Raw genomic sequence first — 27,453 nt, forward strand, 5'->3', positions numbered from 1 at the left:
TGAAATGTCAACTTAAAATCTCTTTGGAAAAGAAATTGAAGATAATAAAATATTTAAAAAGAATATCAATTCAAAGGAGAGGTCTATTCCTTCATACATTTGTTAATCTGGCAGAATATGGGTGTTTAAAGCTTAGACACGATGACCTCCTCTCTGCTGATACCACACTACAAAAGCATGGATTTCTTCTGTTCTTGATTACAGAGATTCTCCCTGACTCTGACTAAGGAAACTTGCATGTCTGTCTGTAAGTCTCCTGCCATCTCAGTCTCCACTGTGATCAGAAAGTTTACTTTTTCCCTAGTTCCTGTTGAATTTCAGTTGAAGGTTAGTGTGTCAGTTAAAAAAAATCATCATTACCCTCACACACATGCACACCCTTACACACACACACACACACACACACACACACACACGACACACCATGAGTGTCTAGTGTGCACAATGTAACAGGACTACAGCAAGGGCACAGGTTTCTCTTCTATTGCTACATGTAGTTAACAGCTCCTGTGTTTTATTTCATTTTTGTTAATATTTTTATACTTAAATATTTATTCAAAGACTGTGAGTAACTCATATAAATGGATAAAACATATTGTACTCATATAAAAATACTATGCAACTATGAAAATCTAAAACAGCACAAATTTATCACAAAGCAGTAGTAAGAAATGGAACAGATTATATATAAGATGACTCCAGTCGTACACAATTCTAGAAAAGGAAATTTTGTAAAGACAGGAAGGTAAGGTGAAGGAGTAAACTGATGACCAAGAGGCAAAGGACAGAACTTGGAGCAAAGGAAATGTTGAAATTCATACTTTTAGTAATAGGATTCATATATGTATGTGCATGTGTGTTATGCTCATGTTTGTATGTGTTTGAAAGTGTATCAAATTATCCATCTAACATTGGAAAGTTGTCTCATATATAAACCTGAAAATGAAAAACATTTAAATTATTTAAAAGATAATAAAAATTTTAAGAAATATTATATGAGAAAATGTTTAGTGATTACAAATAACTGCCTTATACCTATTGTAGTTTATAAAGTGCTACTTTGCTTTATTTTCTGGGAAACAATACACACATATGGACACTCATACATAGCAAGGAGAACAAACACACACCTTTTGTACTCTACATTTCAACTTATAAGACAAGAAAATTCTATGCAAGTTCATTTTTGAAATCTTAAATTTTATTAGATTAGTTGTCCAAAATAAGGGGTCATATGCAGATATTTCCAAACATTAATATAATTAATTTTAACATATTCATTCCTCTTTTGCTCTTTCTTATCTCTCTCCTCCTTTCCTTTACCCTTTCACCTTCCGACTAGTCTTATGTAATTTTCATGTGCTTTGTCTTTTACCATTATAGAGTATGAAATATAACAATTTTCATCATTAGTATTGTGAATTTAAAATATTTATATTTTCCTTTAAAATTATCACAGTCTACAAAAACTAAATAGGAGTTATCAGCTATACTATTGTTGAATTGAAATTCCTTTGGACAAATACTAAAAACAATTCTAAAAATAATTTTGAGGGCCGGGATTTTGGCCTAGAGGTAGAGTGCTTGCCTAGCATGCACAAAGACCGGGTTCAATTCCTTGGTACCATATACATAGAAAAAAGCCAGAAATGGTGCTGAGGCTCAAGTGTTAGAGCTTTAGTCTTGAGAAAAGTCCAAGGACAATACTCAAGCCCTGAGCCCAAGCCTAGGACTTGCAAAAAATTTAAAAAATAATTTTAAAAGAGATACAGTAATGGATGAGTGGATCAACAAAATGTGGTATTTATACACAATAAAATTCTATGCTGCTGTCAGAAGGAACGACATCTCCCAATTTGTAAGGAAATGGGAAGACTTAGAAAAAATCATATTAAGTGAAGTAAGCCAGACTCAAAGGAACTTAGGCTCAATGGTTTCACTCATTTGTCATAATCAGTAGAAACCTTGGACTCTTCTAGCAGAGATTTGCAATAGAGCAAAACCTAGATACATAAGGCCATGCAGTATGATGCTAAATGAAAGGACCTCTAGGATATGGAAATAAAAGCCATATAATGAGTGATTGTTGTCCTTAATGTACTATGTTATCTCTCATCTCTTTTGCTGTCCCTTGGTTATCTCATATTGTTACAGTAATTCACTTTGTTATCTGATATATTGGATATATGCGCATTTGGTTATTTGAAATTGGATAGGAAAGGGGGGAAAACAAGATGATGGTGGGGGTGGGGAGGAGGGAAATGGGTGTCAATGTGTGTGATGTAATGCAACTTCCATCTGGCGAATGTAATGTATTAATTACAATAAAAATTATATGAAAAAAACATAAAGAAAAAAAGAAATTCAGTAATGGGCAGAGAAAGATTTATGAAATGATCCCCATAGGAACACACCACTTTAGTACACCATCAGCCACTGGCTACAGGAATGAACTACTTATTAAATGGATAAGGAACTCTGAGCAAGAGAAATATGGATAATTTTTTAAATGTCTATATCAAAGTGTAGTGTGGTTCATAACTATTTCAAATCCTAATTAAAGGAAGGACCTGAGAAAAGTATCACTGGTCAGGATAAAGAGACTATCATTGAGCTGAGTGCTCGGAGACTCATGCTTGTAATCCTAGCTACTCAAGAAGCTGAGAGCTGAGGATCAAGGTTCTCAGCCACCCCCAGGCACAAAAGGACCTGAGATTTATCTCCAATTAACCTCTAAAAAATGGGAAGTGGGCTTGGCTCAAGGGTAGGGTGGTAGCCTTGAGCTGAAGAGCTCAGGGACAGCATGCAGGCCAAGTGCAAGTCCCATGACCTACAAAAAAAAAAAAAAAAAAAAAAAAGAGGAAGAAGAGGCTATCATTGACTATTGAGTAGCTATTGAGTGGTCTGTTCTCTGGAAATCTATTGTTCCTTAAATGTATAGTCAGTTCTAACAAAGATGCTATTGATCAGTGATAAGTCCTATCCTTTCCTAATTCCATGGGGAATGCAAGGAGAATGGCTTAGAATACATAAAATGGAAGTATGCTCAGCTTTACTTGCTTTTAGTTAATTTGTTGTTCTACCCAAAGAACTTTTAAATAACTCTTGGAATTATAGACTGATTTGTGTCTACTCCACCACAATCTGAATGGATGCATGTCTGAGGTTTTCATTTACTTATTTCATTGCAGCATAATTTTAAATTATGTATAAAGTTTAAAAAAGGTCACTTACAAACTACAAACTGCATTTTTCACTTGATTACTGATATTTGTTGTGTTTGTTGTGCTAAATTTTTTGACAGAGAAACGATGAAAAAAGATACCTGAAATCAGTGATAAGATGTTATTAAATATGTACTATAATTTGATTGCAAATGTTTATGGAAAAGTGAAACAGTTCTGAATTATAAAGAAGATACCCTTGTATTCCTGCTTCATCTTTCGGGGTGGGTATCTCTGAGGTATTTCTTTATGTCCACCAGTTGTATTTCCTGACATTTTAAGGTAACTTAATAACTGTATTATTTCAATCACTGCAATGAAGGGATTGGCTATCTTTCGGAAATTAAATGAATATTACTGCCCAGCTCCACCTCATCCTCCAGGACAGCTCCTTATCCTGATGTTATAATTTCCCTTTCTTTCATTTTTCTCTCTTTCTTGCTCACTTTCTCTCTTTTTGTTTTCTCAGTTTTTCTTTTTCTTTTCTTTTTTTTTTTTTGCTAGTAGTGGGGCTTGAGCTCAGGGCCTGGGCACTGTCCTTGAGCTCTCTCAAGGTTAGAGCTCTACCACTTGTGCCACAACATCACTTTTGGCTTTTTCTGTGTATGTGGTACTGAGGAATCGAACCCAGGGCTTCATGCATACTAGGCAATCACTCTGTCACTAAGCCACACTCCCAGCCCTGTGGTTTTCCTTTCATTGAATGAAAATATTGTCTACCTGCATTCTGTGTTGTCTCTATTTCCACAGTAAAAGCAGTGGCTCTCACTGCTCCAATGAAAATCACAATTTAATTAGAACTAAGATGACAATGACTTCAGATGTTTTGAACATTCTTGTTGATTAAAACATTATCTTTTTTGTGGGTCATGGAGCTTGAACTTGACCTAGGTTCTATCCGTGAGCTCTTCAGCTCAAGGCTACCACTCTACTTTGGGCCTGGGTATTGTCTCTGAGCTCTTCAGCTCAATGCTATTGCCCTACCCAGGATGGCTTGTATCTTGATCCTCAGATCTCAGCCTCCTGAGTATCTGTGATTACAGGTGTGAGCCACTGGGCCTGGCTTGATTAAAATATTATCTTAATGAATGTAATACTGATTTAGCCTTGAGGCATGCAGGCCAATTGTCAGCTGGTTTGTCAACTTTCAAGATTTCTCTATAATCACCATTTTAATATTACTTTACTCATGATAAGACCCAGATTTCTCATATACAGTTATGTAGATACATTCTCCATAATAGGACTCAAGCTACCTGGTTTGTTAGCAGATGTTTTAAATTCATATAAAGGACCTGATTATTTTCCAAGAAATATTTTCCTGAAATCAGGTCCTGAAAAAGACACTGACTTTTATTTGTTGTCATTTGCTTATTTTAATTTGTACAAGGTACTCTGTCTCTGTTAGGAAAATCTCTGCCTGTTTTGTTCATGTATTATTTTTTTCTTTGATATGATTAGAGGTATCAACAATTAATATAGGTTTCTTAATTGTCTCCTGCTAAATGCTATATAGGTATTGGGGCAAGTCTTTACAAAGTTTTTCCTTGTAACCATTTTAGTAATGTATTCCAAGCATTTTGGTTGCTTTAATATTTAAGACCCAATTCTGCATAGGTGAGATTATTTTATTACCAAAAAAACTTTCAACATTTAATGGATTTGGAGAGATTTGAAAGCTGTGTCTAGACTCCATGTGCACATTGAGAATATTGATTTGACACTAGATGAGAAAGTTTTCTCTTTACAAAGCTATTTCCAATTAATTAAGTTCTAAGGTATAGGACAGAAATTCTATGATTGATCGAGAGAATATATGCATGATATACTTCCAGAAAATGATTTGGAAGTCCCCATCTTTTCAAATCCTTTAATACATTTTACTTCACATGGTTGATATTAGGTATTTTCCTGTAAAAACAGGTGTACCCGTCAGACTATATTGAGTTATTTTGGCTCACAGTTAAAGAAATATTTGCAAATCATTAACAAAGCTGTTCTTTCGCTATCAACATATAAAATACTAGATGTCCTTTGTCAACAAGTTTCTCTCAGTTCTCTGGGGAAGTTCAGTGGCACATTACACAGAGCATACTCTCTAAAGAGATGTACACTGTTAAAGGAAGCAAGCACCTTCCAAAGGGCAGCCCACACTCAATAATAACTGAAGGGAATGAGTAGGCCTCAAAGCAGTACAATTCTGGCAAACATAGATGCCTTTATCTGGGCTTCTCCTGAGATCTGTAGAAGCCCATGGTGCAACTGCTTTACACATCAACTTCCTCTCCACCTCAGTCCTACTTCGCTGGCCCTTTACAATCTAATCCCTGCATTTTTTTTTTTCCCCACACAGATCCCAAAACCTGCTTCTTAAAATTCTTGGCACACTGGAGTAAATATTAGAGGTAGTTCTAGCAGCAGAATTGTAATGATCAGTCGACTGGCAAGTAAATCCTTAGCTGCAATGTTTGATGGGACATAGTTTCCAGCTAATTTTTAAAGCTCTCACTACTAGAGAACTAGTATTGAGTTCCACTGAAGTGATTATAGTAGAAGAAACAATATATAGACATTTAAAATTCCAAGGGAATTTGTATATATTAGGATTAAGGAGTCAAATGGCTGGAAACTATCAATATATTGGCTAATAGAAACTACATAATGGATTTTCTCAATCCCATCACTTCTTAGCATTAAATAGAGTCTCCTATAATGGGATGTGTTAGGGTTGGGACTACCGAGAGACCCAAATGTTAACTATCTTGGAAGTTAATCCTAAAATAACTGAAAAACAGGGGTAAATGAATTTTCAGCTATACTCTCTTACAAAAGTTTTACTTTTACCTTTTATTATTTATTTATTTATTCATTTATATTTTGTGGGTCATGGGGCTTGAACTCTGGGCCTGAGTGCTGTCCCTGAGCTCTTTAGCTCGAGGATACTGCCCTACCCTTGAGCCAAGCCCCACTTCCCATTTTCTAGAGGTTAATTGGAGAAAAGTGTCTCAGTTCCTTCTGTGCCCAGGCTGGCTTTAAGCCTTGATCCTCCGATCTCAGTCTCCTGAGTAGCTAGGATTACAGGCATGAGCCATGGCGCCCAGCAACTTTTACCTTTTGCCTAAACATGGTGCAAAGAATCTTCCTTGGTACCATGTTGCTACTCCTGTCATGTACCCAAATCATCTTCCAATCTATTGAAGCAAAAATGGGTCAATTCACAACATTGTCATGCCCTGCCAAGAACATCTGAGAAAAAGTATGAAATGGTATATAGGAATTGTGGTATCTGGATGGAATGGGGATACAGGAAAAAGGAATAGGGACTGGTCTCATTGGTTCCTTGAAACTAACAAAAGAGAGGTAGGTAGATGGGGGAGAGATAGCTGTACATACTTTATATGGAAACACAGATCTACCGGCAAAAAGGAAGAAGGAAGCAAAAGCCTATACTGAATGAAAATTCTAGAGTGGAAATGCTATCTAAAACTAGAAAACTAACTAGATGTCATAGAGACTCCCTGTCCCACAGAAGGTACTCTCTCTGGTAGAAGGCACTTATGTACTTAAGGAGCAAACAGGGTGAATTCCTTTACAGAAAGTTGGCCATCTAAGGTGTTGCTTGAAGATCTGGATTTCTGGGAACAAAGCAGCCATGAAAGCTGTCAGGCAACACTTTGCTATCTAAAATATAAAAGATATATTAGCTACTATCATGAATGGGTCTGATCAGTATTCAAGAGTTACTCTGTAGTTTCTATCATATATACACAAATATATATATATGAATATATATAAACTTTATCAAGTCAATTACTATCCATGAATTTCAAAATGTCACAATTGCTATTATGCTTGAGAAATTCAAATAAATTTCATTAGGAGTAACTGTATTCCAAGCCTATTTCTTTTCCCTTTGTCTACCAATGTAATTCAGTAAAGCCTATTTGATATGCAGAGAGTTAATCCTATTATGATAACACTTGAAAGAATAAAAGTAACTTCATAAGTGAACACAAATTCTGATTCTTCTAACAGATGACCTCTCCCTTTCTCAAACATTATCATTTACACTCAATGACAATTTGATAGCAGTCTTAGGCATGTTTATAGTGGAAATGACTGCTTTCGTAAGCATTAGAAATGAAAAATTTGGAAAGTTACGTACTATCATTATAACAGGGCACATTGCTAAAAACAGGATTGAGCTGTGCATGTAATGGTCCATTCCACTGTATCTCTGGTTCAGTGGTACCTGGGAGCTGTGCTGCCATGACTCCATACTTGAAATGTCTTGTCTTTTGTCACTGAATGGTTCTGAGGCAAGCCCAAAGAAGAATTGTGGTTGAAAGAAAGATTGTGCAGTTGGATCTCTTGTCCCTTTCCTTACTGGCTATGATTTTGATTCTTATATGGTGGTTAGGAGTCCTGACCATGGATAAGATTCTAGTCAGGTTTCCTTCCTTCCTCCCTCCATTCCACCCCACAACTTTTTCTTCCTTTCTCTTCCTTCCTTCCCCCCTTTCTTCCTTCCTTCCCCCCTTTCTTTCTTTCTTTCTTTCTTTCTTTCTTTCTTTCTTTCTTTCTTTCTTTCTTTCTTTTTTCTTTCTGTCTGTCTTTCTTCTTTCTTTCCCTCTTTCTCTTTCTTTTCTCTTTGTTTGTTTGTTTCTTTCTTTCTTGTTTGCTTGCTTGCTTGCTCACTTGTTTGCTTGCTTCCTGGCTTGCTCGCTCTTTCTTTCTTTCTTTCTTTCTTTCTTTCTTTCTTTCTTTCTTTCTTTCTTTCTTTCTTCCTTTCCTGTGGCAGTATTTGGGCTTGAAAATAAAAATCTGTGCCTTGACCCTTAGCTTTTCCACTCACAGCTAACATTCTACTACTTGAACCACAACTGTCTTCCAGCATTTGTAGTTAGAGATTAAGAATCTCACAGATTTCCTTACCTGAGCTGATTTTAAACCTTGATTCTCTTATCACAGACTCCTGAGTAGCTAGGATTACAAACAAGCCACTTGCTCTTGGGAATGACATTATCCTCCTTATTCCACTCTAAATAGAGTTATACTCATTTATCACTGATTCTGGGGTCTGAGCTTTTCTCTATACATTTTACTTTCCTATGCTTTCTTTGCCTATGTTCGTATAAATGGACCTGTTATTAAAAACGTTACTATTGGGGTGAGGTGGAATCTTAGAGTTGTTTTGATTTGCATTTCTTTATGACCAGAGATGTTGAGCATTTCTTCATGTGTCTATAGGCCATTTTTGTTTCTTCTTCAGAGAAGACTCTCTTTAAGTCTTTGGCCCATCTTTTAATGGGATGGTTGTTACTTTGGAGATTAGTTTTACAGTGATTCAATTTTTTGAGCTGTTGATATAGTTTAGATATGAGGCCTTTGTCTGTTGTATGGTTGGTGAAGATCTTCTCTCACTCTGTAGGCTTCTTAATTAGTTTACTAGCTATGTCCTTTGCCATACAAAAGTTCTGCAGTTTAATGCAATCCCATTTATCCAGCCTTTCTCTGATTTGTTGTGATTCTTGGTCCTTATTAAGAAAGTTTCGACCTGTGCCAAGGAGGTCTAGTGTATCTCCTATTCCTTCTTGTAAAATTTTCAGTGTGTCAGCTTTTACCTCCAGGTCTTTGATCCATTTGGAGTTAATTCTAGTACAGGGTGACAAAGAAGGATCCAACTTTAGTTTTAGGCATGTGCTTAACCAGTTCTGCCAGCACCACTTGAAACTAATAACAACAGATGCTGGAGGGGATGTGGCCAGGAGGGATCACTACTACACTGTTGGTGGGAATGCAAACTCATTCAACCACTATGGAAAGCAGTATGGCAGTGCCTCAAAAGACTAAGCATAGAGCTCCCCTATGACCCAGCAATTCCACTACTTGGCATTTACCCAATCATCCAGAAACAAGGATATACTAAATCCACCAGCACAACAATGTTCATTGCAGCACTATTTACCATAGCAAAGATATGGAACCAACCTAGATGTCCCTCAGTTGATGAGTGGATCAACAAGATGTGGTATTTGTACACAATGGAATTCTATGCTGCTGTCAGAAAGAATGACATCACCCCATTTGTTAGGAAATGGAAAGACTTAGAAAAGATCATATTAAGTGAAGTAAGCCAGACTCAAAGGAACTTAGGCTCAATGGTTTCACTCATTTGCCATAATCAGTAGAAACCTTGGACTCTTCTAGCAGAGATTTGCAATAGAGCAAAACCTAGATACAAAAGGCCATATAGTAGGACGCTAAATGAAAGGATCTCTAGGATATAGAAACATAAGCCATATAATGAATGATTGTTGTTCTTAAGGTACTGTGTTACCTCTCATCTCTTTTGCTGTCCCTTGGTTATCTCATATTGTTACAGTATCTCACTTTGTTACCTGATATATTGGATATATTTGTATTTGGTTGTTTGAAATTGGATAGGGAACGGGGGAAAACAAGATGAGGGGTGGGGGTGGGGGAGAGGGAAATGGGGACCAAGACATGTGAAAGGGTATCAATTTATGGGAATCAATGCACCATCTAACTGGCAAATATCATGTAACCCTTCTATTAATTACAATAAAAATATATGAGAAAAAATTTTAAAAAAATAATAAAAAATAAAAATGTTACTATTAAGTAAACATTCTGAGTGTGCTACCTTTTTCTTGCTAGGATTATAACAAGTAAAATCGGTGAACTTTTTGTATTTGTACTTGTCTGTATAACCAATATATATATAAAAGATGAAAAATAACTATTATCTACAAGAAAAAAATAGGAAATATATGGCATACTATAATATATGTTGAAAACATTAATGAAATTACACACATTTAGAGTGTAATTTAGCTTTGATACTTTATTGCAGATAAAAGCATCTTGAGAGAGGTTGCATACAAAGCTACATAGTACATGTTGTAGTATTTTGCTGTTATACCATGTATCACAGCAAAGTTCTAACATGCTCCCCTTTTCCCCTAGGATTTTTGTGAAGCTTATGCTAATAAATTACAGCATTGTATTGCTGAAAATCAAACCTTTAGGTCAACAAAAATAGGCAGGAAAGATATTCACAACAGAAACATTAAATCACTTAATTCTAAAGTAAAGTAAAGAAGTAGTACCTACAAGGCAGTTTCAAAGTTCAGTTACCATAGTGATATATGTTGGGGTTCATTTGAGATAGGACTTTAAAGTACCAAATCATTATATAATAATATATGCAATCACAATATCTTCATTTTGGTTTTAAACATTTTTTGAGGAAAAAATTAAGATGTAGCTATAAATATGGCTAAATTAGGAAATATTTGCCTCATTTGAAATTTTGGTTAGAAGTTTCATCTAAGAGACCTCCTCACCCTTGCATTATGAAGAAAGAAGTAATTAAACTTCTATATATAGAAAGAATTGTTCTTCTATTTTGGCTCATCATTTACTTTTTATTCAATTGCTCCATGGGAATGCAGACAGATATGGCTTTCTATGCATGACATTGCATCTGTGTACTCTGTGCAAAACAAACACCCCAAATCATTTGGGATCACTCAGAGAGTAGAATAATGAAAACATTTTATCAAGAGGGAAATATTTTCTGACAAGCTCATCTCTGTGGTACTCCCTTTCCCCCACCCCCATGCCTTTGAAGCATTTCAGAAGAAAAATATTTGGGCATATATTCTACACAGTATTGCTATTTCCATGTAATTTCCATGAAATTCCAAGGAGAGTTGGAGATGAGGCCATTCACCGTATAAGAATGTGCAGTATGATTTAGTATTAGACAAGGCATCATGGTACAGAAATCAGTCATTTTGGAGAAAGAGCATGAGACTAAAATAAGGACCCCCTCTAATGTTATATTTGTTTCCCAAACCTGCCCACCCAGTGTATCAAACCCTCTTTTCATGTGGTTATGCATCTTTTTGTGTCTTGTGATATATAATTTTCAGTTTCATTCAGTGCACATTTATTGGGAGCATATCATGTACACAAGGCTGTTTTGCGTACTGGAAATATTGTGCTAGGCAGGCACTAAAACTCCTGTACAAAATCAAAGGAAAAATTACTGGGAAAGCAAAGAACCAATTCTTCTTAAATCAGATTTGTAATAATGGTATCTAAGACCATGTATGCTTAGAAAGACTTTTGGAATGAATGGGCTACATAGTAAGAGTCACTCACTAGTCAATTATAATTCAAACACTTCCAGGTAGGAACAGAAAAGAATGTGTGAGTCATTCTTGATGGCTTGAAGAATTCAGTCATGTGGCTCTGGTAACTGGTAGATTAGCAAAGTTATTCATAGTGTGAGAAAAGGTGGGAGTTAAAAATGAAATTCTAGAAAATTACAACACTAAGAATGTTATATCAGGAAGGAAAGAAAAGGCCTCCAATGCCCAGAAGCAAAAACCAGAAGAAAATAATGGGAAATAGAGTTGAAAGTGTTAACATTTAAAAAAGGTTTTGTGCCAGACACTGCTGGCTCATACCTATATGAGCTTCTAGCTACTCAGGAAGCTGAGACCTGAGGATTGTCGTTTGAAGCCACCCTTGGCAGGAGAGTCTATGGGACTCATCTCCAATTAACCACCAGAGAAAAACAGGAAGTAGAGTTGAGGTTTAAAATGGTAGAGTGCTGGCCTTGAGCACCAAAGCTCAGAGACAGCCCCCAGGCTGTTTGTGTTGTTTGTGTTTTGTTTTTGTTTTAGCAGATTGGATGCAAAGCATCATCAATATCTGCTTGCAGAATATAATTTATTACTTGTACCTACTAGTATCAGCATGTGTATGAACATTGACAGGAAAATCTTCAATGAAGTTATAGCTATAAAAGCTAAAATGGGAAAAAAGTGCTGAGAAGAAGGAAGGAAGAGATTATTGGAACTTCTAGTCTCCCATTTTAAAGCAATCTTCTGCTAGGAAAATCCTAGACACATTCTAATTATTACAATGAGGGAAACCATGGAGTTTATGCTTCTTTGGGACTGGCTTCACTTCATACTACTTTTCTCCAATATTCCCATTTCCTTACGAATGTGGCAATAGCTCAATTGTTATGCAAATATTTGACCTATAGAATGATGCTAAGGGAAATGAACTCCTAGATATGGAAACTAGAGACTTGTCTTTGTGGTTGATAGTTTTAATGTGATTTTTTTTCTTTTGTCTCTTGTTTTTTTCCCCCTTATAGTTTTTCTCCTCTTGTTGTTGTACCTAACTGGTAACTGGTGATTGCATATATGTCTATTTACTTATTTGTATTAGGGAGGAGAAGAGGAACAACACAAGGATGAGACATAGGACAAAGGACAAGCCAATGTAACAGGAATATTCACAACTTGGGGGGCTGGGGACGAAAAAGATGAGTGGGTAGCAATGTTCAAGAAGAAATGAACTCATTTCTTTACAGATATAACTATAACCCCTCCATATATGACCCTGGCAATAAAATTAAAATAAAAATATAGGTAAATGGCACTGCGGTTCAAAACAGTAGAGCACCAGCCTTGAGTTGAAGAGGTCAGCGATAGCACCCAGGTCTGGAGTTCAAGACTCATCACCACCACCACCACCAACAACAACAGATAGGTGAATAAATAGACCAGGCAGAGAAGAATGCATGTGGAGAAAATTTTCTTCTGTAAGAAGACAGAGAGGCCTGGTTATATACTCCCAATTTAAGGACAATGCTGTGTGTACATCTGAAGAAAAATAATCCTTAAGAATTTCTAAGTGATTCTCCAAAGACCAGGGATTATAGATTTCTTTATATGACATATATATTACTTTGTATGTGCATGTCTACATGAGTAGAATGTAAACATGATCTTTCACATCACACTACCAGAAAAGGGGTACACTGGACCTGATGAACTGAAGATTCACTGGGGCTGTTCTAGTTACTATATATGTGAGTACCCCCAAATCTGACTATGGTGATTAGCCCTGACAAGTCTGGCAGATTTACTCAGATTCACTTTTTCCAAAGAACTCAGGATGAAGAGAGATATTTACCAACAAAGAACTGTCAAAATGACACTGATTGAGCTTGAAAAATAAATTACAAATCCTTCACCTGAGACAGTCATCTTTTGACTGATTCATGTCAAATTCAATGGTCATGCTGAAAATGAGATACAAGTCTAACACTTTTGCTTATATTCCCCAGTTACTATGTAGCTTCCTCCTCCTAGGAGAGGTTTCCTTTGAGAGACATTGAGTTCTTTCCTACCATTTATACAGGTTACAGTAAATTATAATCACTTTATTCCCCAAAGGGGCTTGCATACTTGGAAGTAGTATATTTTTCATAACACAGTAAAAATAATGCCAGCATGTTCACCCTCTATGCAAGACTAGTAGACTCTCTAAATGTAGCTGCCATTATTCAACAATGTATTAAATAAAACAGACTGATGATGAGATGCTGTCTAATCACTGGTATGCAGTGAGTTTTACTACAGAAAATTGAATAAGAATATTTCAGTGGCATCAGCATGGTATATTTCAGTGCAGTATATTGAGATACAATTTCCATTCTATGCATTTTTGTCAAATAACAACACACCTGCAAACCCAAAGTTAGGAATATCTGGATTCTCCGAATGTTCTACTCAGATGTTGGAGTCATTTGGTCTAATCCAGTTTCAGAAAAGAGAAAGGATGTTTCAGAACTTCCTATGGTTTCCAGTTGGTCAGTATGGGTCCTAGAAAAGATAACAAGGGTTTGATTCCTAAATACAAACCACTAGGACAAAGAAGATGTGAGATGAATAAATAGTTCATGGGCCAAGGTCATTACCAGAGGCTGACGGCCATTCTGATTGTTTATAAAGACACTTTTGTAATGAAAGCCTGACCTACTTACTGACAATAACTATATTCATAGGAGTAAATGACAGCTGTTCATCATTCAGTTTTACTCTATACATGTGCTTTAATGTGTCAGGCTCTCCACACCAAGTCTAACATTGGGAGATTTAAGCAGTTTCAAAACTTGCTAAGTTATTTACCATCAGAACAAGCTCATAGTCAAGAAAACAATAAAGTTGAATTTAGGATTAAGAAGATTATTCATGCATTTTTTATTACTTAGTAATAATGCCATATTGAGCTGATAGTAGTATTGTCATCAATCAGTCACCCAGCCACTAACTTGAATGAGTGTAGGTTATTAATAATTCACTGCCTATCCCCTGACAGCCAAGGACAGACCAAAACAGGACAAAAACTCCATCTACTGAACTCAGGATGGAATCAACTTTGGGGGTCTACGGCTTCCTGTAGGATTAGGCTAATATCAATAAACTGAGATGAGGTTTTGCTTTGCATTGCCTGTCTTAATTCTGCCAGCACTCTCTCTCCCTCCCTCCCTCTTTCTACCCCCACCCTACATATGTCTCATAAGATCACTACTTCAAGAACCCATTCTTCTGGATTTGCTTCTGAAACTCTCAATCATAGCACCTATCCTATTTCCCAAACTGAGTTAGAAATAAATAAAACATGTTTAAATCACATTGATAAGTAGATATTGCATGTCATTTATAGTAAACAGAAAGCCATGAAACCAATAAATCAAGTAATTTTGTGAACATTTTTAGAACATAATTTCTGTAGCTAGTTAATATTGGCCAAAGAACCAGGTGATAAACTTGAAAGAAGAATATTCTATATGAGTAGTTTTCAGATCCCCGAATGGGGCAAGAAGAACTTATAGTTTGGTCATTGGGCCAAAAGTTTGGATGAGTCCATAAAAAGGAGCAACACAATGATGAGTATGGCTACTATAATGGACAGAGGAACTTATTCTCTACAAGCAACACAAAGAAACCATCTTAATTCATGAACACAGATAAGATAATATTTATCATTCATAAGTAAATGCTGATATTGTTATTTGATGAGAAAAATTGATCACATGGAGTGTAAAAATTAGGAAACAAATTAGTGTCTTTTTCTTTGTTAAACATTGTACTTGTCAACCATTTAGAGTAACAAGTGGTTAGCACAAATCCCAAAACAAAATAATTATACATCAGTTATTTTTAATGATTACTTTATCCAACAACTATTTTCAACTAATTCTGTTTCAAAGAAAACAAGATTCAGGTCATAAAAAAAAACTGTGTTAAAATTTCAATTTCACAGGGAAATGATTCTATTTAGAAGTCTCCTGAACGAAGACTTTATCCTGGTAGATAGAATCTCCAGATCAAACTAAGGTATACATTGTTTAGTTATATAGTTTTAAACACAATTTCAGGTTTCCAGTATTATATTTAGTTCTTTGTTTCCACAGGAAATTTCTGAAATTGTTTCTTTCCAACCTCTGCAACACATAATACCAGTTGTAATTTTCATAACGGCTTATGCATAGTGCTCAGAATTGCTTAGTTTTATACCATTTCTTTCAGCAGTGAAGTTTTTTTCCCCTCACCTGGTGATGTTTCAATTAATAGAAGAGAACAAAAGAATTACTTTTGTGATTGTAGACCAAGGCCCTAAAAGTCCAGGAAGCTTTGAAGTTTTCTTAAGGAAGTCAGTCACCTTGAAATAAATAAGGTCAATATCTTGAGTAATTAGAGATGACACACAAAAAAAAGTGAAGGGCAACATGAGGAGTGCTGATATTCAGATGTGGGAGAAAACTCTTAACACCTTGCAGTTCAAACCAACTACTCAGAAAACACACACACACAAACCAGCATTGTGAGAAGTGCCACTCAGGACAAAACAAATGATAAACCCACGTTTCTGAGTAATAGTGTCATATAGTGTGTGTGTGTGTGTGTGTGTGTGTGTGTGTGTGTGTATTTGTTGTTTTAAGCCACAAGATGGCAGGTCAGAAATAATTACCAAATTCACTAATGACAATATAAAATACTTTATATGAATTTCATTTAAATAGGTAACATGAGATGGGGTATCTTCTTATATTATTATTAGATATATTGTAGTTTTTGTATCTTGACAGTCGTAGTACCTTCACTTAGTGTGTTTTTGTCTTCACCATATCTTTAATCTTTTATAGACATAGTAAATCTTAGTGAATTTGGACTAAATTTCCTGGCACTGTTTTTAAATGAATACATAACCTTTTTCCTTAGCATTTATTTGTGGGATGTTTTTTGTGTGTGGTATATTTGTGTGTTTGAGTGAATGTTTCACAGACACCAGTATCAGTTGTGTCCCTTTTGACTTCTAATTTAGAAATGCATTGTAACAGTTAAACTATCCTACCACCCATAGTTTTGTTTTGAAGTTTGCACCATATCATGTAAAAAACAGCCAATTATCCAAATATAATCTAGTTTAAAATCTTTACTTTCTTTTTTAGCATACATTGATTTTAAATAGAAAAATTTCTAATTCCTACTTTGATACTTTTCTAAAATAAAAATAAAAAGCATCCTTATCACAATAGGATTCCATCCTATTTTGGGATTACTAAAGAAAGATTTGTAAACACTATTGTTCACTGTATATTTATTTCAAATTTCTTATTCTTTTGTTTCATTATTTACTCTAGCAAAATTAGCATGTCAGGTGAACTTCAAAGGTATTCTCTAGGAGTCATTTATGAATGGTATTGGTTGAGAAGAGAACAAAAATGCAGCCAGTAGACAACCTCAGACAGGCACAGTGGCTCGTGCCAGTAATCCTAACTATTCAGGAGACTGAGATTTGAGGATCAAGGTTCAAAGCCAACCTGTGCAGAAAAGGACTTATATCCAATTAACCTCTTGAAAACCGGAAGTGGGGCTTGGCTCAAAGGTAGAGTGATAGCCTTGAGCTGAAGAGCTCAGGGACAGCACCCAGGCAGAGTTCAAGCTCTATGACCCACAAGAAAAAAGAAATGCCAATCTCATTAGGAAGAAGTGAAATACAAAGGTAATTGAAACAAAAGCAAAGTTCCAAGATCTTCATCTTTCCTAAACCTATGATGAACAAGACATGAATGTTGGAAAGAGATATTGAATTCAATAGTTAGGTTCATGGGTTATAATCTTGTTCCATGATTAAATTAAATGTGTTGCAAATGTCCTGGCAGAGTGCCTGAGGTGGGAATATAGTAAAATATATTAGATATCATTTAGCCAATCAATTAGCATACTTAAAGAGAATGATATATGAGATGCTACAAATGAAAGTCAAGGTGTCTCCGATATATATTTGATCATCCCTTGAGTGACAATGGAATTGAAATATTAACTGTGGATGATATTATACATTCAGCAGCAATATGCACTATGAATATGAAATACTGCATGTTCTTTATTGCATAAGCAGAAAGCATGATAATTCCTTAGGCAGAAGTTTAAAATTGGGATTTGTTCTAATATTTAAACTCACAAATGAGAAAGCAAGATCCTTCAGGGAGAATTTACCAAAATCTACTATTAAATTTACTAGGAAAGTATTTGCAGGGTGATTTTTTACTTTTTATTGGAACATGAGAGAGAAATATAAAAACAAATGCTATGCTTATGAAATGGAGCATATGGGAGTGTGTATATATCCACTCAGGTCACACACACAGATTGATAAAGATTTATTGAAATGGGTGAAAAACATATGACTATAACTATATTGAAAGTTTGAGGAGGAAGTTTTTTTTTACAGGGTCTAGATTCTAAGTATGTGTTTCAAAATACTACTGGGCCACTAACCTCTTGGTAGAATGAAGTCCTAAGAAATGACTGGAGAGTAAAAAAAGTGTTACAGGAATGGGATTGTAGGGTATGAATGCCCAGATAATTGTTGAATGGCTGGCTTAATAATTTAGTGAGAGGCTATGGATATAGCCAGTTGTTCTAGACTAAAGTATCTGAGGGCTTTCATCAAGGTATGATAGGGCTCTGTCTTATTTAGGAGGCCCTCTCGGATTAATTACATGCAGTTCTGTATTCATAGGGTTTCTTAACATTAAAAAAGGTGAAAATGGAGAAGGGTAGAAGAATGAAGCTGGGAAAGGGAGATTGCAGCAAGAATTCATTCTATATAGCCCAGAACTGAGAAATAAAAGGGAAGGGGTGGGTCGAAGTGGGGTGAAGCGGATGAAGAATTGACACAGATCAAGATGCATTTTACATGTAAACTGCTTTGTTAAATGGTTAAAAAATATTCAATACATACTGTAACGTTAAGAAAAGGGAAGGGGTGGGTTGGGAGGAGTGATTGAAATGGTGAGAGAGTAGACATTGATCAAAATGCACTGTATTCACAAACTGCTTTTGTGAGTGGCAAATCTTTTGTACAACTAATTACAGATAATACAAAAAAAATTCAAACAAAGAAATGGAGCTAAAATGTTACTTGCATGAGAAAATAACAGTGAGGAATCAAAGTGAGCCAAAGCACAAGGGTCTTAAACAAAGGTCACGCACATGAAAGGACTACAAATTCCATTGGTGTGGGATGACACTAGAGCATAATTCCCCCAAAAAAACTTCCAAGAAGAGAGATCTGCAAATTCCTCTAGGTGTCATCAACCCCTCTAAGCAAGAAATTGATTTCAGCTATTTACCTATATTTAGAGATCACAGGACCACAGCTAGCAATAAGTCAGGAGAAAGTGACAATATGTTGCTGAATAGAGCCCCTAAATCAGATGGTGAATGTGAAGTCTCAAAATGAGATGAACACAGAAAGTAATCAGGAAGTGCCAAAACAAATTAACCTTTTGGGCTCTTGTTACTAATGGAAAGTTGAAGCCTACAGCACTGTGTACACTTGTCAGGCCGGACAGGTGCCCTTTCATAACTCACAATCAACAGCAGCCTGGGAGGAATTCTTTGGCTTAGATACTCTGAGTTGAGCAATATTCTTGAGAAATAGACAGCTGTGTGCCCTCCTCATTTTCTCTTCCTCTTGATAAAAAAACGATTTAAAACATCCACTTTCTATCTTTCATGACAAGTCTAGCTCAGAGCAAATGAAATAAGTGTGGCCAATTCCCCTGAAGTTTCCAAAGTAGAATCTCCAGATGTAGGTGCTCCTTGATATACCTTGTTCTCACCAAGGAGCTGGTTTTTCTTATAGTCCATTGACAGTTATTCAGGACCTCCAATATTATGTAACTATGGACCAAACTTAGTGTTTTTTATCAGAAATGTATTAAAAATTCATAGCTTTCAGATTGGTACTCAATAAAAAATTCGCTGATGCATATTGACTGAAATATAATAATGGAGGCTGTTTTGTAATATTCAGTCCTCTGTCTATAAATCCTGAACACTACTGTTTATTGCAGTTTTTGCACTTTAACATAACTGTCTTTACAGAAAGCCCTTCCAATGGGAAATGATTTCAAATAAATAAAAGAGATAGAGCATCTGAACACTAGAAGTTAAAGGAAAAGAAAATCATTTCCATAAAGATTAATTCATTAATTCCTTTAACTGTCATGATCAAAGCACTGAATATCTTTAATATAATCAGAGTCATTTTAGTCTACTGTATCAATTCTACAAATCTGTTCATTAATTCCCTCCAGGATGACCAAATTCTTAAAATGAGTTATAATTTGTTACTGTAAATGGGTAGGAGGTTGTTCATTAGAACTATACAATCTCAGTCTTTAACTAAGCCCCTAAATCTAATTCTGAGTATTTACCCAGTTCCAGATTCATATTGAACAGGCTAGTTTACTGACTGTACTTTGGGACACCAGGGCTATGAGAACCCTGCATGCTTGGCCCTGTCTTTTTCACCTTACAGGTAAAACTTGGACAACTTTGAAGGTTTGCTCCAAGCCCCTTCAAGGACCCAAGCAGTCTTTGTACTTACTTCTTCCTTTAAAAAAATACTACTTTATACCAGAACATCTGTCCCAAATGAAATGCCCTCAATTCATACTCTCTCCATTTTGAATTAACACATTTACTGAGGTTTCATATTAGAAGCCACATCTTTAAAGAAGCTTTCTCTGAAGGCAAGGTGATCATCCACCTTCCTTCTCCAAACAGCCTCTAGGCAGGGGCCAAATCTCTTGGATAAGGCTACCAGACAGACCCTTGATTTCAGGAACCTAGTAACCACATCCAATTAAATAAAATCCCAAGCTGCAAATAATTTTCTTCTTCCTAAGCCCTTCTGATTTACTAATGAAAAAAAATAATTCCACCATCAAAAACAGAAGCTTCCTCTGATAATCCAATATTAGATTATGTTGATTTTTACAATCTGATAACACCCCCTCCTTGTCACTATTTGTAAAGTTGCCCTATCTTCTCTGTGTCTAGTCACTGATTTGTTTATTTGTATCACTGATCTTAAGGTACTTCTCAGCTTTTAATCTTATGTGCACCTGTGTTATCAGGACTTGGTGTGGGAATCTGGGAGGTGATACATAAAGCAGATGCTGAATGTGTAATTGTTGGATGCATGCTCAAAATATTATCCACACATTTCCTGGAGGGCTGTATATATGCTTAGATTTGTCTTAAAATCAAAAGCCTTTATGTCTGTAGGAGAATTTTAAACATTACAGAGCAGGGGAGAAAAGTGAAGGCTGAGGGGTGGGTTCTGCAAGATTGATCCCAGGGAAAAATCTACAGCATCTGTATCACACTGAGGCTGCCTTTGATGAATGGCTGCCCCAAGACTACATCTGGGAGAATCTTTCTGGAATAGAACCACAACTCCTTTAGAATGCACTATATTTTATTTTCTGTGCCAAACAGCAGGTTTTAAACCCATAGACTTATTTTCTTCTGCTGCTTTTATGGCTGCTTGACCAAGGACTATTTTAAACTGGCAGTTTGCCTTGGAGAGAAAACTCTCAGCAAGGAGAATATTCTTACAGCAAAATATTTCTCAGCCAATGGTATAAATGCATTGAGCTCACAATTCCAGAGGTATTTAGATAGATGTGTACGTTTGTCTTATTTCTCATGGAGAAGGTTAATGTGGTGTGTCTTATCTTTCTCAGACCACATGAACCTCTATTATATTCTGGTGTATCTTTATTGAATCATTTATCTAGATTTCAGTGGCAACATGGATGCCCTCATAGAGCTTTGCAAAATATATATATATCAAGGTAATAAGAAAGCAGTTTCCTTTATTGCTCAGAAAAATAAATAAATAAAACCAGAGTTGTGTTTAGGGTAGAAGAAAAGCTAATGCTTTTAAGACCTGATTTGGATTTGTGAGCCTGCCAACCTGGTATAACTTTCTTTCAGAGTGGTTTTTTTTTTTCAGCCACATGCAGTCCAAAAGTCTAGGTAAGTGTGAAAGGGTCAGGATACATAAAATTACAAATAAAGAAGCATTTCTTTGTGTGAATCCTCACTGAAGATTATCTCCTTGCTTTCACATGCTGAATCATCTAGAAAGTTCTTTTTTCTACTTGGTATGAGTGTGTATATGTATTGGTCTGCAATTATAATAATTTCTTATTTGAATATGGTTTTCTATTCTTACATAGTGCTTTCTTTTTTAATGGAAAATTTATTCCTTAAACTATAAGAACTCTACAGAAGGAGTAAATGTAACAGTGCATTTTTATGACTTGGTAGGATTACTTATTGATGTTCAAACTAACTTTAAAATTTTTTCATATAAACAATATGTATTAAAGTACCTGTTTTCAATGTCAGTGAAAATCTCAACATCATTGTAATTTATTGAGTTTTTATATATGGGGGTAACTGATCTATTTGTTTCCTTTACATGTACTCCAAAGAAATATGGACACTTTTGATCTGAGAAAATCAAGGTCAAGTCATTTAATTCCTATAATTGCTTCTATTTAATTCTTAAGGTAATTCCTAACATTTTACTGTCTTAGCCAAATATTTTAAGGTTCAAAGTCAAACTTGACATAAACTAGATGTTTTATTATACATATCAAAATCATACCCCTTGAAGCAGGAATTCAAGCTTATGTTTTATATCCAGAGAAAATATTGTTTACAAACAAAATTTGGTTTTAATGTAGAAAGAGAAGAATTAGTAACAATTTTCCCTAAGACTCATAAAACAGCAGGTGATTCAGAGATGTTCCATTTCATGTAAATCTCATTAGCTCTGTAATTTGTTCAATAGCATAATAAAAAGAAAATTCCAGGTCATTAAAGCCTTCTCAATCTTCACTTGTACAAGAGCCTGATGAAATAATTAAGCAATTCATCCTGCTTGGAAAGCAGTATTGTCATTCAAACTCATAGATAATTCAACACTGTACAGCATCTGTGACAACAACTAGGTGGACGGACTTTGCAAAGGACAAGAAATAGGTCAAATACATAGAATGTCAGCAGTACCAAGCATGAGTACGTCCTTCTATCAAAGGCTTACTAGCAGGGCAAAGGTCGGTTATCACTCTAGATGTATGCTAATGAAGACTTACACTATATATGTGTAGGTAAGAAATCAATTCCTTTCCGTATACTAGCTATACCCAGTATAATGGAAGAGCATACTCAACATCACTATTCTTATTTGAGTTAGGAAAGGGTCTAAACTTCTTTAGAGGCAGTTTCTGCCTGCCAATCACTGAACATAACTTGTCCTTAACAACATGTTATTATGAAACAATGATAATATACCCTTACATTTTTAGTTACTGCTTAGAATGGAAAGACTGAAAATAAAAGAAGACAAGATAATTCCTTTAAGCTATTCAGATATAATTTGAGAATGTATTACATATTACATCATTCTGTTTTTTGGTTGTAATTTAAATAACACACTACATGGCATCATCAAACTTAGCACATATAAATGCTGGTCTGAACATAATGCCCTAAATCAATACACTGATGTAAGTTAATTGTATTTTATTATTGAACATGCATTCTGCTCTAACTCTATATGGGGAATCACTTGCATTGCATCTCACACATTTGAACACTCCTTATCCAGGTAGTTGAGTTTTAAGGAATTAGTTGATAACTTATAAAAGCAACTTGGGAGTCAGAAGAGGGTGAGGCATAAATCAAATAAAACCAAGAAACAAAAGAGGAGGATTAAACATTAGTCCAAGTGAGGAGAGAGGTTGGAGTCTTCTTTCTTTAAAGAAAATATGACAGTGGAACTAAATTCTAAGTGCCTTCATGAATATCAAACATTTGTTGAATAAAACAGACATTTTCTTTACCCTTAAAGAGTTTAAACATCTAGCTGATATAGACAAGATAGTAAATAATGCATCAGTCCACTTGAAACAATCCACATGACTAAAGAAATGAAGGAAACAAAGTTGTCTGCAGGGTGTAGGGAAGTCAGCAGGGCTTAGGAATTGTATCACAAATGGAAATGAGTCAGACACATTGGTCAGCATGTCATGGGGAGCAGGAGATGTTTTGAGCATTCACTAGCCATGCAGGAGCAGAGGCTGCTACCCCATAAAAGAATAAACTCATACTACACTGCTAATAAAGAGTAACTAAACTCCATCCTCAGAGGAAAAACAAAAGAAGCAAATTATGGATTCTATATAGTGTTTGCATTTTGTATCATGCCAGACACTATTCTAAGAGTCTTACATTTACTACTTTTCCATTTGAAGCATTTCTTCAAATTAGGTGCTATTATTTTCATCTGATGGATAGGAAAGCTGGGATAAACCACAGATTTAGAATTAATATATCCCAAAATATCATGCTTAGACTTGCTTTAAAAAAATCATTTCCAGGCTGGGAGTTTAGCCTAGTGGTAGAGTGCTTGCCTAGCATGCATGAGGACCCAGGTTCAATTCCTTGGTACTACATACATAGAAAAAAGCCAGAAGTTGTGCTGTGGCTCAAGTGGTAAAGCTCTAGCCTTGAGAAAGTCCAAGGACAGTGCTCAGGCCCTGAGTTCATGGCTGAGGACTGGCAAAAAAAAAAAATCATTTCCAAGGTCACAGAGTTCTTGAGTTGCTAACTAATGATTGAATCACTTTCTGGCACTACAACTTGGCACATAATTGCCATAGAATATTTTGCATCTTGATGCCCTTTAAATTAGACTGGATTGGTAAATGCAAATTCTACAGAATATGTAATTCTATACTTCAGTGAGAATTTTAATATTTATTTATTTATTTATTTATTTACTTTTTATCAGTCATGGGGCTTGAACTCTGGGCTTGGGTGTTGTCCCTGAGCTCTTCAGCTCGAGGTTACCTCCCTAACCCAGGAGCATAGCACCACTTCCGGTTTTCTGACGGGTAATTGGAGATAAGAGTCTCATAGACTTTAGTGTCCAGGCTGGCTTTGAACTGCCATCTTCAGATCTCAGCCTTCTGATTAGCTAGGATTACAGCCATGAGCCACCACACTCAGCTTACTAAATTTATTATTTTTATTTTTACCATATCTCATCTTTCAAATATGTTACAATGTGCCTCTTGGCTGTGATCTAAAACTTTAAATTACTAGTTTTCTTTTGACTTCCCTAACAACCAGTGTCCAAGAGGGCTTGAACAACAGTAATTAATTTCCTCATAGTTCTGAAGGTAAGAAGTTCAAGGTCAAATATGGCTAGAGTTGGCTGTTTCTGAGTCTTTGCACATTGGTTCAAAGCCATCTTGTCTTTTTGCCTTCACATGGCATACCTTCTGTATGTTTCAATGTCCTAAATTTCTATCTTTACAAAGAATTTCAAAATCTTTATTTACATGTCTTCCAGCCAATTGCAATTATGCCTTAAACAACTGACTAGCAAAAAAATACATAAAAATAATAAAAAGTATACAAAAATGTCCTCTTCTGATCAGATCATCAGTCATATCAGATTAGTCTCCACCTAAAACTCATTTTAATGTATTTAAATACTGTATGTCTGAATACACTCACTTAATATTTCAGATATAAATTCATGAGATATTTTGCCTTAACACCAAAATAGTTTGATCTGAGTTGATTTTCATTGCATTCAAGAGTAGATGTGACGGGTGGCCCACACATGTACTCATAGCTATACCAGAGCTGAGATCTGAGGACCACGGTTCAAAGTCAGACGGGGCCAGTCTGTGAGACTTTTATCTCCAATTAATCACCAAAACAAACAAACAACAACAACAAAAAAAAAACAAAATGGAAGTGTTGCTGTGGCGCAACGTGGTAGAGCGGTAGCCTTGAGCTGAAGAACCCACACCCAGAGTTCAAGCCCCACGATTGACAAAAATAAAAGAGTAGATGTCACCATGATGTCTTCCTGACAGGCACTCCTGCTAGGTTGAGCTTCTTAAACCATTGCTCATGCTGTGGGAACTGCACTTAAGAAATGTGTTCTGCAACATGCACCCCTTGCTTTGCATTCACCACTAAATATGAGTCCGCATTGTCCCAAAGAGAGGCACCTGTCAAAATGGGCAGGAAGGATTTCACACTTCATTTCTCAAACTTTGGCTCTATGAACACAGGAGGAAGTACTGTCTAATCCTTTTGATTAATCCTTTACTGAAACAATCAATGTACCTTACAACAGTACTGCTTCAGTATTTCTGTGGAGGTATCCAGTAGACAGGTTAACTTACAGCTGATTTTGTAGGTCCATTCCTATTTCTACTAGGGTTTGAAACTAAGGTACTTATTTCAGTCATAGAGCATTTTCTTAGCATGTGCCAAGTCTTGGATTCTGTTTCCTAACACCATACAGACATAAAGACACAAAGAAACACAAACATTTTATTTTTCAAAATTGGCTGTGTCTTACCTCTGTAAACACCATATTTTAGATTGCTTGTTGTGGAGGTGCATTAGTGAATACCAAGATGCTACTTATCAACTGAAGTTTTAGAAGATTCTATAGATATCTGACATTTTGCAGTACTGAATAGTTCATGAGAGCTGAGAGCATAATGACAATGTATTTCAATATCACAAACCAATGAATACTAAGAAACAAACTAAAAGCAAAACAATTATTTCTCCTCAAAGAATCCTTATATCCAAGATAAAAGTACTTGACAAAAACATGAGAAGGTGTATCAATGCTTTAAAAATAATGTATCTACTACCTGATGAACATAAGTGTAACCTCTCTATACATTATCCAGACAATAAAAAAAGAAAAAAGTACTTGAAAATATTTTCTTTTTGATTCCCTTCCCAAATTATTTCCATGTTATTTACTTATTTCCATACTCTATACAACTCTCATGCATGCATATACACAATGATATCTAATATATATGTATATATGTACATAAATGCATATATATTATACACACAGCGTAACCACTCCAGGAAGAACATCCTACAAGTGAGGTATCTTTTTTTCATATATTTTTATTATAATTAATAGAAGAGTTACATTACATTTGCCAGATAGAAGGTGCATTAATTCACATACATTGATACCCTTTCTCATGTCTTGGTCTCTATTTCCCTCCCCACCACCCCCAAAGTAAGGTATCTTTACGACCTTTACAATCCAGACATAACAAATAAAATTTACAAGTGAGAAGATGTTTTTGGCATGATTAAAAAGGTGAATAATTCCCAATTATGATAAGCAAATCTAGAACTAACCTAATCTTTCAGTATAGTGTTGCTCTCCAGCAACACTTGTAGGAGAGGGACACCCAGGACCAGCCTGCAGTCCCAAGGAGCCAAGCGAGAGGGTAAGAGTTGACAGCTCAGTCCACCACCCAACCATCGGAAAAAACCACACACCCAGCCGGGAGCTGTGTCAGCCATGAAAGCGCACAGATCTCCAGTTTATTGCCTCAGGCATATAGTTGAATACTTTGAGGAAAGGCGGAAGTAGGAAAGAGGAAGAAGAGAGGGACAATTGAAAATAACCACGACATTGTTACCCAGGGCCAAGGCAGGTCTCATGTTAAGTCCCTGGTGGGGCCAAGCTGGAAAGCCCGCTCAGGCTATCCCTACCAACGCCCAATAATGGCCGAGGGCCCAAAAGCGGTGAAAAGGTCCCAACAGTATAAGATTTCTTCAATTGTCAAGTTCTTCCAGAGGTAATAAGAAAAACTAGCAAATGGTGTAGTTTAGCAATAAAAGGCCAATGTAGCTTAAGCCACAAAATATCTTACAAAGAAACTAGACTGTTATGAATAATATTGCAAAAGTCTGAGCATTATTGCTTAGTGGTATAGTATTTGCAGAGCATGTATGGTGCTCTTGATTTAATACTTAAAAAAGAAAGAAAGAGAGAGGAAAAAAATGCAAAAGGAAGGAAAGAACAAAGGAAATCAATGTAAATATAGTCTATGTAACATATACTTTTACTATAATAGTGATTTTTCCATTCATCAGTCATG

Source organism: Megascapheus bottae, chromosome 12 (assembly GCF_031878675.1).
Source record: "Megascapheus bottae isolate mThoBot1 chromosome 12, mThoBot2.hap1, whole genome shotgun sequence".
NCBI classification, from domain to species: Eukaryota; Metazoa; Chordata; class Mammalia; order Rodentia; family Geomyidae; genus Megascapheus; species Megascapheus bottae.